Below are 11,915 nucleotides of genomic sequence, written 5' to 3' on the forward strand. Positions count from 1 at the left end.
CTTGCGAAGGAATGGCAAGAACTATGGACCAAGGAAATAAAAGAACCAAGGTCTTATAAAGTATGCTCAAAAATCAAAGATAATACTGTACTCCACAGTCATGCTAGAAAAATTGAAGTAGTCATTTATAGAGTGTGTTAACAGTTCATTATACCATAAATGATAAGTTAAACTTATTAAAAAGTCATAAAAATGGGTTGTGTAATGTGTGCCAAACCAAAGAAGCTGTTGATCATGTTCTATGCCATTGTGGACAATATTCTATGGAAAGAAAGTTTCTTTACGAACAACTGAGTTGGCTTGGAATCAAAGATTTTTCCCTAAAGGGACTGGTGAGAATGTCAGAAAAATGGAAGAGTGCAAAAAAAAAAAAAAAAAAAAAAAAAAAAGCCTGGCTGTGTTTCTTTCAGGATGCTAGACTGAGTGAAAGGATATTTTTAAAAAACACTTGGCTAAAATTAATCAAGAAAGTGGCAATCATAGCCTCACATGATGAGGCTGCTGCACCAAAAAACAAACAAAGACAAAGAACAGAGTGGGATCAGAAATCAGTTAATCTTGTAATTAGACTTAACTGATGGACAAAATAATAAGAGGATGGGCTATACTGTCCATCACTCCCTTTTGGGGTCCTCAAAAAGAGACTTTGAAAGGAAATTTGATAGACGAACAGACTGAGGTTACCACGATGCTGGTTGACTGAAAGATTAGAAAAGGGAAAGGAGCAAGCTTCACCATCATGGCTGCCACCCCCACTGTCTCCTAGGACCCCAGATCTTCTCTATCCTAATCCTAAGAGATATCCTGACCAGACTGGGTTAGAGAGAGGGACACAGATAACACTGCCATCTCCACTGACTCCAGATGAATCCCAGGTATCGCCTGGGATGTGAGACTTAATGTGTTCCCCCCACCTGCTATGTTTCCTTTCCCTTCCCCACCTTATTTCTTCTCTTTCCTATCTCTCTCCTCTTTCCTTCTGTCTGATAAGAGTCTGGCTTAGCCAGCCAAGACTATACATTTTGCAACACTGCTGTAAGCCTGTGAACAGGAAGAGGCAGCAAAAAGCATAGCCCTAGACAGCCTGATGGTGGTACAAGTTTGTTAGGTCTCGGAGTGGCTGATAAGACCATATGCTGTGCCTGTGTTTCTCCAGCTGTGAGGTTCCAAGTGAGAGTCAACACCAGAAACAGAAGCTACATTTTTTTCTGTCTTTGCTGTTCTTTTCTTCATCTTTGTATATGTTTGCTTTGTTTTGTCTTCTAGTAAATGGGGTCGGACTTTAACAAACAACAACAGCTCCACCCATCTCAACTAGCTTCTACTCTTTTCCCCAAAAGGACACTAGTTATCATCTCAGAGACTGTCAGACAAGGGATTTTTTTCCTTCTAAAAACTCTCCCGATCTAAAGAAAAAGGGAACAGGGGATAATGTTAAAATGAAAGCCTTACTTAACAGTTCAACTGTTTTTTCCTTTATCTTTAATAAAGGGTTAAAAGAATTTTTAAAAGTATGTTTGCCATGATACTAAGCAGACTAAAGTCTCTGTATACCAAACCCCAAATCTTGTTTAAAACTATTTAATATTGAACAGTAATTGGAATATGTTAACACCTTTTACTCTTTGGGCCCACATATTCCAGCTAAAGTAATACAACAAATCTTCCCAGGGACAGAATGGACAGTTTTGGAATAACCTAAACATTGGGAAAGTTTCTTCCTTATCTAGGGCAACTAGAAGATGCTTTATTCCCTGAAGTATGAGGGTTTATATCCATTTGTAAAAAAAAATAATTTTCAGTCCTATCCAATGCAATTGTGGATGCTCTCATTAGCCATATACATTTTTTTTCAGTCCTGCTAAACTTTTGGAGCCAGATCCTCCAGCCCCAGTGGTGGGGGAGCAGACAGCTAAAAGCTACCTTTCGTTCCTGCTTTGCTCAACTGTTACTCCTGGGGGAAATCTGCACCAAAAAATTGAAACATTCTGCACCAAAAAATTCAGCACACAATATTTTAAAATTCTGCAAAAATGTGCATATTTTATTTGTCAAAATAACAAAATCTAGATCATGCCAGTTTCACTTACTTTAGTAATTTATTTCAAAATACCTGTCAGCAAGTATGTTTGTTACAATATAGACAACAAAAAAGATTCAGGAAATGTTTTTTTGACAGACAGATTCCTTAGTAGGCATATTAATACAGAAGGTTGAGTAATAATTCATTTAAACACAATACAGAAATGTATTTTCCGCACCCCTCAGAAACAGTGCAAAGGCTTCGAGTAGTCAGAGGTAATGGAGGAGCTAAGGGAAAGGGAAGGAATTGCTGGGTGTAAACCTGGAGGCCCGTTGGGTGTGGATGGGAGAAGTATAAAACAGGTTGGGGGGGGGTTGCTAGGGAGCCTTCCCCATGGAGACCTTGGCTGATCCCTAGCCTCTCCCATTCAGTCAGGCATATCTGCCCCTGTCCCCATGTGTCCCTGCACTCTCCCTCCCCCTTATCCCCATGTGTCCCTGCACCCCCACTCAGCCACCCCTCCACCCTGTCCCCATGTGTCCCTGCACCCTCTGCCCCCTGTCCCTATGTGGCAAAGCACTCCCACTCCCATTCAACCCCTAGCTCAGTGCTGTCATCCCACTAGCTCCTGTGCCCACAGCCCACTCTGCCCCCACACACACACTTGCCCTTCTCAAACCCCCCAGCAGCCCTGTGTGCCTTGCACTGTCCGTCCCCGCCCCTCCACATATCCCATACCTCCTCACCTGGCCCTGCAGGCAAGGTGCTGTGGAGGAAGGCAACCACTGTCCCCTCCCTATCAGTGAGCTGGCTGCCTTCTCTTCTGCTGCCACAGCAGCTCCTGGTGGGCGAAAGGTATAATTTCAACATCTATTCACAGAACCTATTTTCTGAGGGGGGAAAAATCTGTGGGGGACATAAATTCTGCCTGTGCACTTTGGTGCAGAATTCCCCCAGGAGTAATCTGTATTGAGTTTAAACTCAGCACAACTCAGGATCTGGCACTGGGATTTAATGATATCTAGTGAAAATGAATTGCACAGGCAATTATATGTTGTGCATAGAAAGGATTTATTTTTATAATTTTTAAAATTTGCTGCCTTTTAATTTCATATTCATGTTTAGGCTCCAAGAGTACAAACAGCTAAGTGCATGCTAACTTTAGTTCATCCCAGAAATCAATGGGCCTGCTCATATACTTAAAGTGTTTGCAGAATTAGAGCATTAGGCACCTGAATAAGAGGCCTGAAGTCCATGCCAAATGTCTCTTTTCTTGTTATAATTAAAGAACAAAAGTGCAAAAAAATTATGGATATAATTATATAACCACAATCCATTTTAACCTACTAAAAGCTGCTTTCCTTTCCAAAAACATCCCCAATCCAGCACTCCTTGCTTGGTGCAGGGTCTGGGAGGGAGTAAAGGTGTGGGAGGGGGTTCCGACCTGGGACAGGGGGTTCGAGGTGCGGGCTCCTGCCAGACGGCGCTTACCTCAGGTGGCTCCCAGTCGGTGGCACAGTGGGGCTAAGGCAGGCTCCCAGAAGCAGCCGCCATGTCCAGCCCCTAGGCGGAGGGGCCCAGGGCTCTGCGCAGTGTGTGATGCCCGCGCCCGTAGGTGCCACCCCCGCAGGGCCCATTGACCGTGGTGCCCGGCCAATGGGAGCTGTGGAGCCAGCACTGGGGGGCGGGGGCAGCGCACAGAGCTTCTTTGATCGCCCCGTTCCTAGGGACCACAGGGACATGCCAGGAGCTGCCGGGAGCTGCGTGGAGCCAACCAGACTTCTGGCAACCTGGCGAGCCAATGCTCACAGCGGAGTCCAGCCCCATGGGGGGGCGCCGAAGCTTGGGGCTTCCAGCCTGTGGCACGGAGACTTTCCACGGGCCGGATGAAATTAAGCAGCTGGCCGGATCCAGCCCATGGGCCGTAGGTTCCCCACCCCTGTCTTAAAGGCACAGGCATCCCAATGCCTAGTCACCGCAACTCCTCTCTGTCTGATGTAACTTACTGAGGTGCTGCAGAGACTTGATTCAGTGAAATATTTTATATATACCTCCTCTGAAACAAAGAATCCCTTATCATTGTATCTGACTGCATAAAGTCTCATAGCAGATCACAAATTTGCCTTATCTGTTGCTTGGATTCTTAGCACTTCATCACGTACCTTTGTTATTGTGCAGATGCATGTCATTGTGCTATTTAATTTATATTTCAACAAATATTCATTGAAAATATGTATAAGTAAGTACTTGCTAGTAGTTTTAGCAATGACATCTGTGTTGCTTTATTTTTTACTGTGATTTCTAATTTGGAATTTTTAATTCTAACTTTTTCTTCTTGTTTTTAGAGCAGAAGTTTATTCTCTTGGATCATCTGTCTTCCAGTCTGACTGAATTTCTGGCCTGGTCTCAAAACTTTGTTTTCATTCAATCCACTAATGGTGATTGCCTTTTGCAAGTGTTATTTTGCCTCTCAATCCAGCCCTTAGTATTTTTCTGCATGCCATTGCAGAAATTAGGACAGGTCAGCAAATCAGAACAACCTTATGTATCAGTAACTGCTACTGGTTACCGTTTGCTACTCCTGTTCCAGGACCAGATTAGGTGAGACAGCAGTTTAATATTAGTAACTGCTACTGGGAGCGAATGAAGACCGATAGCAGGTTTTCACACTGCACTGGCAGCGGAGCAGCTTTGTGCAGCGCTGAGTCCCCTCCTGCCTTGTGTCCATGCTCCAGTCTCACCACAGACCAGCCCCACTTCCCGGGAACCGCTTTTGGAGCGTCCCGGGGACAGTTCAGGGCTGTGGCTCCTGAACCTCCCCCGGCCCCGTCATCACCCACCCACCTCCAGGCTCCAGCAGCTCTTGGGGTCTCTCCCCCCTCCCCTTTGCACAGGCGCTGCTCTCCCAGGCGAGAGTTACCTGCTGGGCCTGCGCCGCTCGCCCCGCTGAGGGCTGGGGACGAGGGGGGCCCGGAGGGGAGGGCACGTTCCGCTCCCCCCGAACTTCTCTCCTGCTCTCACCTGTTTCTAAGACGCTGTTGCTGTAGCAACGGGTTTCGCTTCTGATTGGCCGGGAGGCCGGGGCTACATGGCAACCGTAAGCCAGGCGCCTATTGGATGCCCGCTTGGAAGACGGCGATGGGGACTCCGGAGGCGCGGCGCACGCGAGGCAGCCGGGGGCGGGGGTTGCACACCTGGGGCGGGATCGCGGCGCGTGGGGCGGGGCTCCCCGGCCCTCGAGTGCGCATGGCTGGGAAGCCTCCCGCGCATATGGGCGGGAGCTGGGGGTAGCGCTGGCAGCGAGGGGATCCCGGGGCTCTGGCTCTCGGTGCCTCTGGCAGTGCAAAGGGGCTGGGCCGACCTGACTGCCGCCGTCTAACCCGATGCACGGGGCGTTGCAGTGAAATGCAAGAAAACCCCCCAGTGCAAATGAGGGGGCGGCGGGGACACGCTTCAAAATGAATCCAGTCTGACTGAGGGACTCTAGAGAGCTGTGGCACGTGTGGGCTTTAGCATTCATTGAGCCTGATTTCAATCAGCCCTGCTGTGCATAGCTGCTGGAACTAGTGGTGCTGGAGGTGCTGCAGCATCCCCTGGTTTGAAGTGGTTTCCATCATATACAGGGTTTACAGTTTGGTTCAATGGCTTTCAGCACCCACTCCGCCACAGAAATTATTCCAGCACCCCTGGTCCTGTGTTCTGGGCTCTCTTGCAAAAATTATAGCAGTCCTTATAAACATACCCATAATAAATGCTCACTACTGAGAGATGTGTATTTTGCCCACTACCACTAATTGTTGTCATAACAACAACCCCCTAGCTAGTTTGGGGGATTCAGGTGCAATGGTGATGGGGCAGTATAACAGCCTGGCAGGGCCGGCTCTAGCATTTTTGCCGCCCCAAGCAGCAAAAAAAAAAAAAAAAAAAAGCTGCAATTGGCGGCAGCTCTACCATCACTTCATTCTACGGCGGCAATTCGGTGGTATGTCCTTTGCTCCAAGAGGGAGTGACGGCCCCGCCGCTGAATGGCCGGACGTGCTGCCCCCCTCTTCATTGGCCGCCCCAGGCACCTGCTTGCTACGCTGGTGCCTGGAGCCGGCCCTGCAGCCTGGACAGAGTAGATAGCACTTTGCAAACATAAAGTGCACAAGCCTCCGTTTGGAAAATATAAACATCTTTTGAATCCAAGTTAACAAACAGAAAAAAAGGACTTTTACAAACAGGTTCTGTCCCCCACTTTAGCCCCTATGCACTGCTCTGATGGCATATAAAGGCTGCTAATGCACAGCAGCTGGTTAGAGTAGAATTTCCCCAGCACTGGCACAGTTTAGGGCCACTGTAAGCAGCCCTGCACTGCCCCACTCACAAGCCCTGGGATGGGCTGGTATAAATTAGAGCAGTCCCCAGCTACTCTCACTTATGTAACTCCTGCAGAACAACATATAGGAGTCACAGCAGGGCTCAGGATATGTCCACTGCTTGGCTTTTTTACACACCCACTACGTATGCTAAGATATCCTGCCAGACATCTCAGGGCTGAGCTGCTCTTCCTAATGGCACTATTATTAACCAGACTGCAGGCTCAGCCTCTACATCACTCTTTATAGTACATGTGGGTGCCTTCGGGAACAGGGTTAGGGCTCACCATAATATCTTCCGGTAAGGACTTGATTTAAAGCTCACTGAAGTCACTGTTAACTTCAGTGAACCTTGGATCACACATATAATCTGGAATTCCACTTAATTCTGACAAATTAATTCTAATTTAGGCATTCTGATGTATTGCAAACAATGGTGAGTCACAGACTATGGACTACATGTGTTGTGGAGTATGTAGTAGGAGCTGATAATTAAAATCCCTTTTTACTAAGGAAGAATGAAGGCAGCAGTGTTTGTTTTAAATAGAAATCTCCTCCCTCCGTCCCCCAAGAGTTTCTTAACAAGAGCAAGTAAGTACAGTACAATAGTAAAGACTACTACATAGTATGGTACTTTCCATATATATGTACATACAGTCCTGCTATCCAGATGGGAATGGTCCCTTTGGCTTCAGGGGGACCACTTGTGTGAGTAAAGACTACTCTCAAGAGTAAGCTTTGCACAATGGAGCCCTAAAAGACAAATTCAGTTTTAAGTCACCCTGCCACCAACCTGGTCCTTTTGTATATACAAAAAGATAAAATGTGTATCACCAGCACTACTGCAGAAGCAAAGAACAGTTTCTATTAAAACCTAACACTGCATGAAATTAATGGTGTAGGCAAACAAACATTTCAATACCCACAGTTTCATCACTAAGGTGATATTTTGTTAATAGGATATAGTTTTGGAGCCTGATCCTGCAAGCCACTGTCTGAATACCCCTTTATGTCAAGCAAGCTTTTTGCCATGAGTACAAATTGTAAGATAGACTGAATCCTAAATCTATCCTAAGGCTAATATGAAGTGTCTAGTTTTCACTTTTGGAAACCTACATAAGACAAAGGAAGCATCAGAGGGGTATTTTTTTTATCAATTTATTGAGACAGACTTCATTTCTGTTCAGACTAATAGGAGAACATAAATTCCTCCACATTGACATAATAGAAATCCATTTTCTGTGACCTTGCACAAACTTGGATTTTTTTTTTTAATATAAATTGAACCACATCTTTTGACAGTTGCATTGCTGCAATTGTGTCTTGCAGAAATAAATCTAGGCACATGCACACCTAATTAAGGTGTTAATGTTCTTTATTTTCAGAATTCCAGCAATCTACTCAACATTCCAATGTTCATGCTTTACAAGCTAACTTCCAGCAGTGCTGCAGTTACAGCCTAAGGCCCTGATCCCGCAAATACTCGAGTAACTTTACATGTACTTGAAATCCCTTGAAGTTCAATGGGACTGCTCATATGTGTGGAATTACTCATATGCATGTTTGCAGGATTGCAGCCGTACGGTGGCCTTAAAGGGATGTAACATCCCAGTTATCCTTTTTACAGTTGAAAAACATTTTTCTGTGGGTCCCATATTGGCCACGGGGGACTCTGGGCATGTGCCCTGTTGGCCTGTGTGATAATCTGCATGGGGGGATGATGGAAGCTCTGGCCAGGGCCCTCCCCACGCACCCAGCTTTGAGAGGAGATTCCGCTCTCCAGCGCGCATGGCTCCCTCCCAGCACCCACAGCTCCATGCCAGCTCCTACCTTGTTGGTCTCCCAGGGGACGGAGAGAAGCCCTCCGGCCAGCGGGCGGGCTGAAGGGAGTGAGCAGAGGGGGAGGGGCCGGGGGCTTCTTCCACTTCCCCCCCCCTTTTTTTTTTAAATTGCCCACCCGCGCTGCTAATTGGTTGTCCTGATTCACTCTGCACATGTGCAGCGAGGAAGACGCCGGGTGCAAACTACACACAACCCCGGCCAGCCTCCGTACAGTGGAGTCAGAGCGCAGCACAAGTAGAACAGGCTGGGGCCCCGCAGCCTGGTGGTGCTCCAAATTTTCGGGTGCCCTACACAGCCGCGTATGCTGCATATGCCTAAGGACAGCCCTGCCCTTGAAATATGTGTTAACAACTTATGCTAAACAATCCATTCCATTTTGTATTTAGCTCTCACACTCTTAGCCTATGGCTACACTACGAGAGCGCTCCTGCCAACAAAGCATTGTTCACACCAGCGCTTTTCGTTGATAAAACTTTTGTCGTTCGGGGGGTGGGGGTGTTTTTTTAATACCTCTGAACGACAAAAGTTTTGCCAACAAAGTGCCAGTGTAGACAAACCCTCAGTGAGTTTTCCAGACCTGAAGAAGAGCTCTGGGTAAGCTCGAAAGCTTGTCTCTCTCACCAACAGAAAATGGTCCAACAAAAAATATTACCTCACCCCCCTTGTCTTTCTATACTCGAAGGCGCCATTCAACGCCCCCCTCCCACCCCCACTTGCAAGATTAAAGAACTAGCAAAAGTATTTGGTTCATTCAGTTCATTAAAACTTTCATTGGCCTTTATCTGGGTTTTTAAAAATGGATCTTTTTCCCCATTATCTTGAGGAGGTTTGTGTATTCTAACATGCATCCATGTGTGAGGTCCTTAATAGGGAAGGGTGAGCTTCAAAGGGGTCTAATCTCAGGCCTGTGCAGTAGCTGCTGAACACTTCTCACACTCAAGCCCAACAGGTGGAGGGTTGAGTAGGTATAAATGTTTAGCTAATCTGAAGACTTGCAAGCTTGCAGAATTTGGCTGGCGATCTCCTGAAAGTCTCTCGTGACATTTCTAATATTTCCCTTTCCAACAAAGGTAGAACAGCCTTTCATCGTTCTGCAGCAACAGACCTACTGAGAACCAGGAACTAGTAGATGTGCAAGAATGAAAAGTATTTTTTAAAAGAAATGATCTGGAAAAAGTTAAATTCTGCTTCAGTTCAAGTTTTGGGCAGAGGGTGTTCATTGTTGTTATATTATTTAATATATTTTCATGTATTTGTTATGTACCAGTGGGTTTGGCCCTATGCAGACACAAATAAAATAAGAGTCTGTCTCTGTGAGAGCTCCTAGATTAAAAGCTTTGGGTTAGTTCTTATTTTATCCCAGCTGGTTCACTCACAGGGAGTTCTTAGCTCTCACATATATTATGGATGATTCTTTTCCACAGTTATGAGGAAGCAGCTGTAATACCATGAGGCCTGCAGTCTTAGCACACTGTTATGCCAACTGGGTTATGATTATCCAAGGGTGAGGATTATGTTCAGAATTGGCAAAAGCACAGTACGTCACAGAGATGGTGACTGTGGATTCAGCCTGTCTGCAGAAAGTGCTTCAATACCACCTCCATCAGACAGACCAATGGGATGGAGATGCTGCTGCTAGGGAATTTGCTTGCCTGCCTCGAACTTATATGTATCTGCATTTAATTTTTTTTTTAAGTTTATGAAAATACCATTAGATACAGCCATTTGGCTCCTGGCTATAGCCACTTTGGCCCTCATTGTCACAAAGTTTGAGTAGCCCTGTTCTTGACTATCACTATTGCACTACAATTGCTTCTGTACCTTGCATGCTATCACAAAGAATTCCTTTCTACAGCAGGGATAGAATCCCATTTTACAGAATACATTTCCCTTCTAAGGACAGTTTTTACCTTATTCCCTTCCCTACAGCACATGAACCTCTCTCTCCCCCTACCCCCTCCACTATCCAAGGTCTCCTAGACAAGAAGACATCATTCCCTCTGTATCCATACATGTTGACCATCCTTCACAAGTGGATCTCACAGCTCTTGTTTGGGTGTTATCCACAGAGCAACTTCTGCCGGTCTCAGGCCCCACCAAAAAAAGTTGCTGCATACCCTCAAGGTCTCCTGCTTGGTGGGTTAGCACAGCCTGCTAGAATCCCCACAATAACAAGCTCAGTTTAACAACAGAGCCGTACCTATTGATTGTACTGGCAGCAGGTACAGAGGCAGCTCTCCTCTTGCTGCTGTGTTGTTGGCATAAACACTTTCACTGTCTCCCCCAAGGCAGACAGCACACATCGCAACTTCATTACAATTACTTCCTGAAAATAGGTCCTGCCCAGCTGCGAGGAGCTACACACCGCACCTGTAGTGGTTAGCTGTGGTTGTCCCAAACAAAACACCCACTCACCCAGCCAAAACAGTAACTTTTTACAAAGTAATATAGCCCTTCTCCAGGCCCTCTCCACCCAATGAAATCCTCCTTCCTGTGGGGCCTGGTTGCAGCTACTTGGGAGAAAGTCCAGGCAGCACAGCTCCAATGGTACTGAATTCCGTGGAGTGGAGAGGGTTTAAGTGGGACTTGGGTTGGTACACAGCTCTCTGCACCAGCAAGGATTTCACCTGTCAAGGGGAGGCAGAGCCATATGCTCCCTTTTTACTACAGAAGGTGGAGGGAGGGTAATTCTACTCCAAAAGCAAGCTGTGAAAAGTAATATGTACCATGCTACCCAGGCAGGAGAAAAAAACAAAAGTTGTGGTACTTAACACTGAGATTAGCTCTTGAATGGGTGGTTCTAGCCAAAGCAACTACTATTTCTGGAGAAGATTAGGAGTCGTGCCGTGCTAGACAGTGGTGGTATCTGTACTTCAGGTCACAGAGACTGGACAATTACAGTGGGTTTTTTTGAACCTCTTGCATTCTTATATGAAGACCACACCCCCCAACTATTTCCAGATGGGTGCTGTAGATCTTAGGCATCCAGGGAAGTGGTTATAAATGGCCACATGGGGGTGATGGGGATTTCTATCATCAGAGTTTGTTTTGGTTTTTTTTTAGGTTTCTACGTTATTTTTCCAGGACAGAACATGAAGTGTTTTGGCTTTACTTTGATTCCTATTTCCTCAAACCACAGCCCATTTTTTGCAGTTTCATTTTTATTCTTTAAGATGGTACGGCATCATGTGGTTTTACAGAGGAGGTTTTGGCTTGTGTGCTTACAGCAATTTTTTTTACAATAAGTATCTTTTCCCACATAAATCATTGTAGTCCTAGGCCTTGTTTGGGGGAAAGGGTACTTGTGTAGCACAGGAAGCAGAAGACGTTTTTCAGTTTGAATGCAGAACTTATCTTAGTACATTAACTATTTAAAAAAAAGACTTTGAAGAGAGGTCTTTAGCATAGATAGAGCTCTGCAAATCCACCGATATTCACTTTATATCCTCGGATATCCGTGGATCATTTATTCAGATTGTAGATCGGATGCGGATACAAATTTTGTATCCACGCAGGGCTCTAAGTATAGACAGACTGGAGAACCAGCATTGCTGTCTCTTCCCACATTGGAAAAAAGATTAGGTGAGTATCCTGAAGGCTCCTTCTCACTGTTGGTAAAATGAACATTACTCTGTGACCCTCTGCACCCCATATTCACCATACTAATGTGATTATGATATAATTATGTTGCA

This window comes from Emys orbicularis, chromosome 1 (genome assembly GCF_028017835.1).
Source record: "Emys orbicularis isolate rEmyOrb1 chromosome 1, rEmyOrb1.hap1, whole genome shotgun sequence".
Lineage (NCBI taxonomy): Eukaryota > Metazoa > Chordata > Testudines > Emydidae > Emys > Emys orbicularis.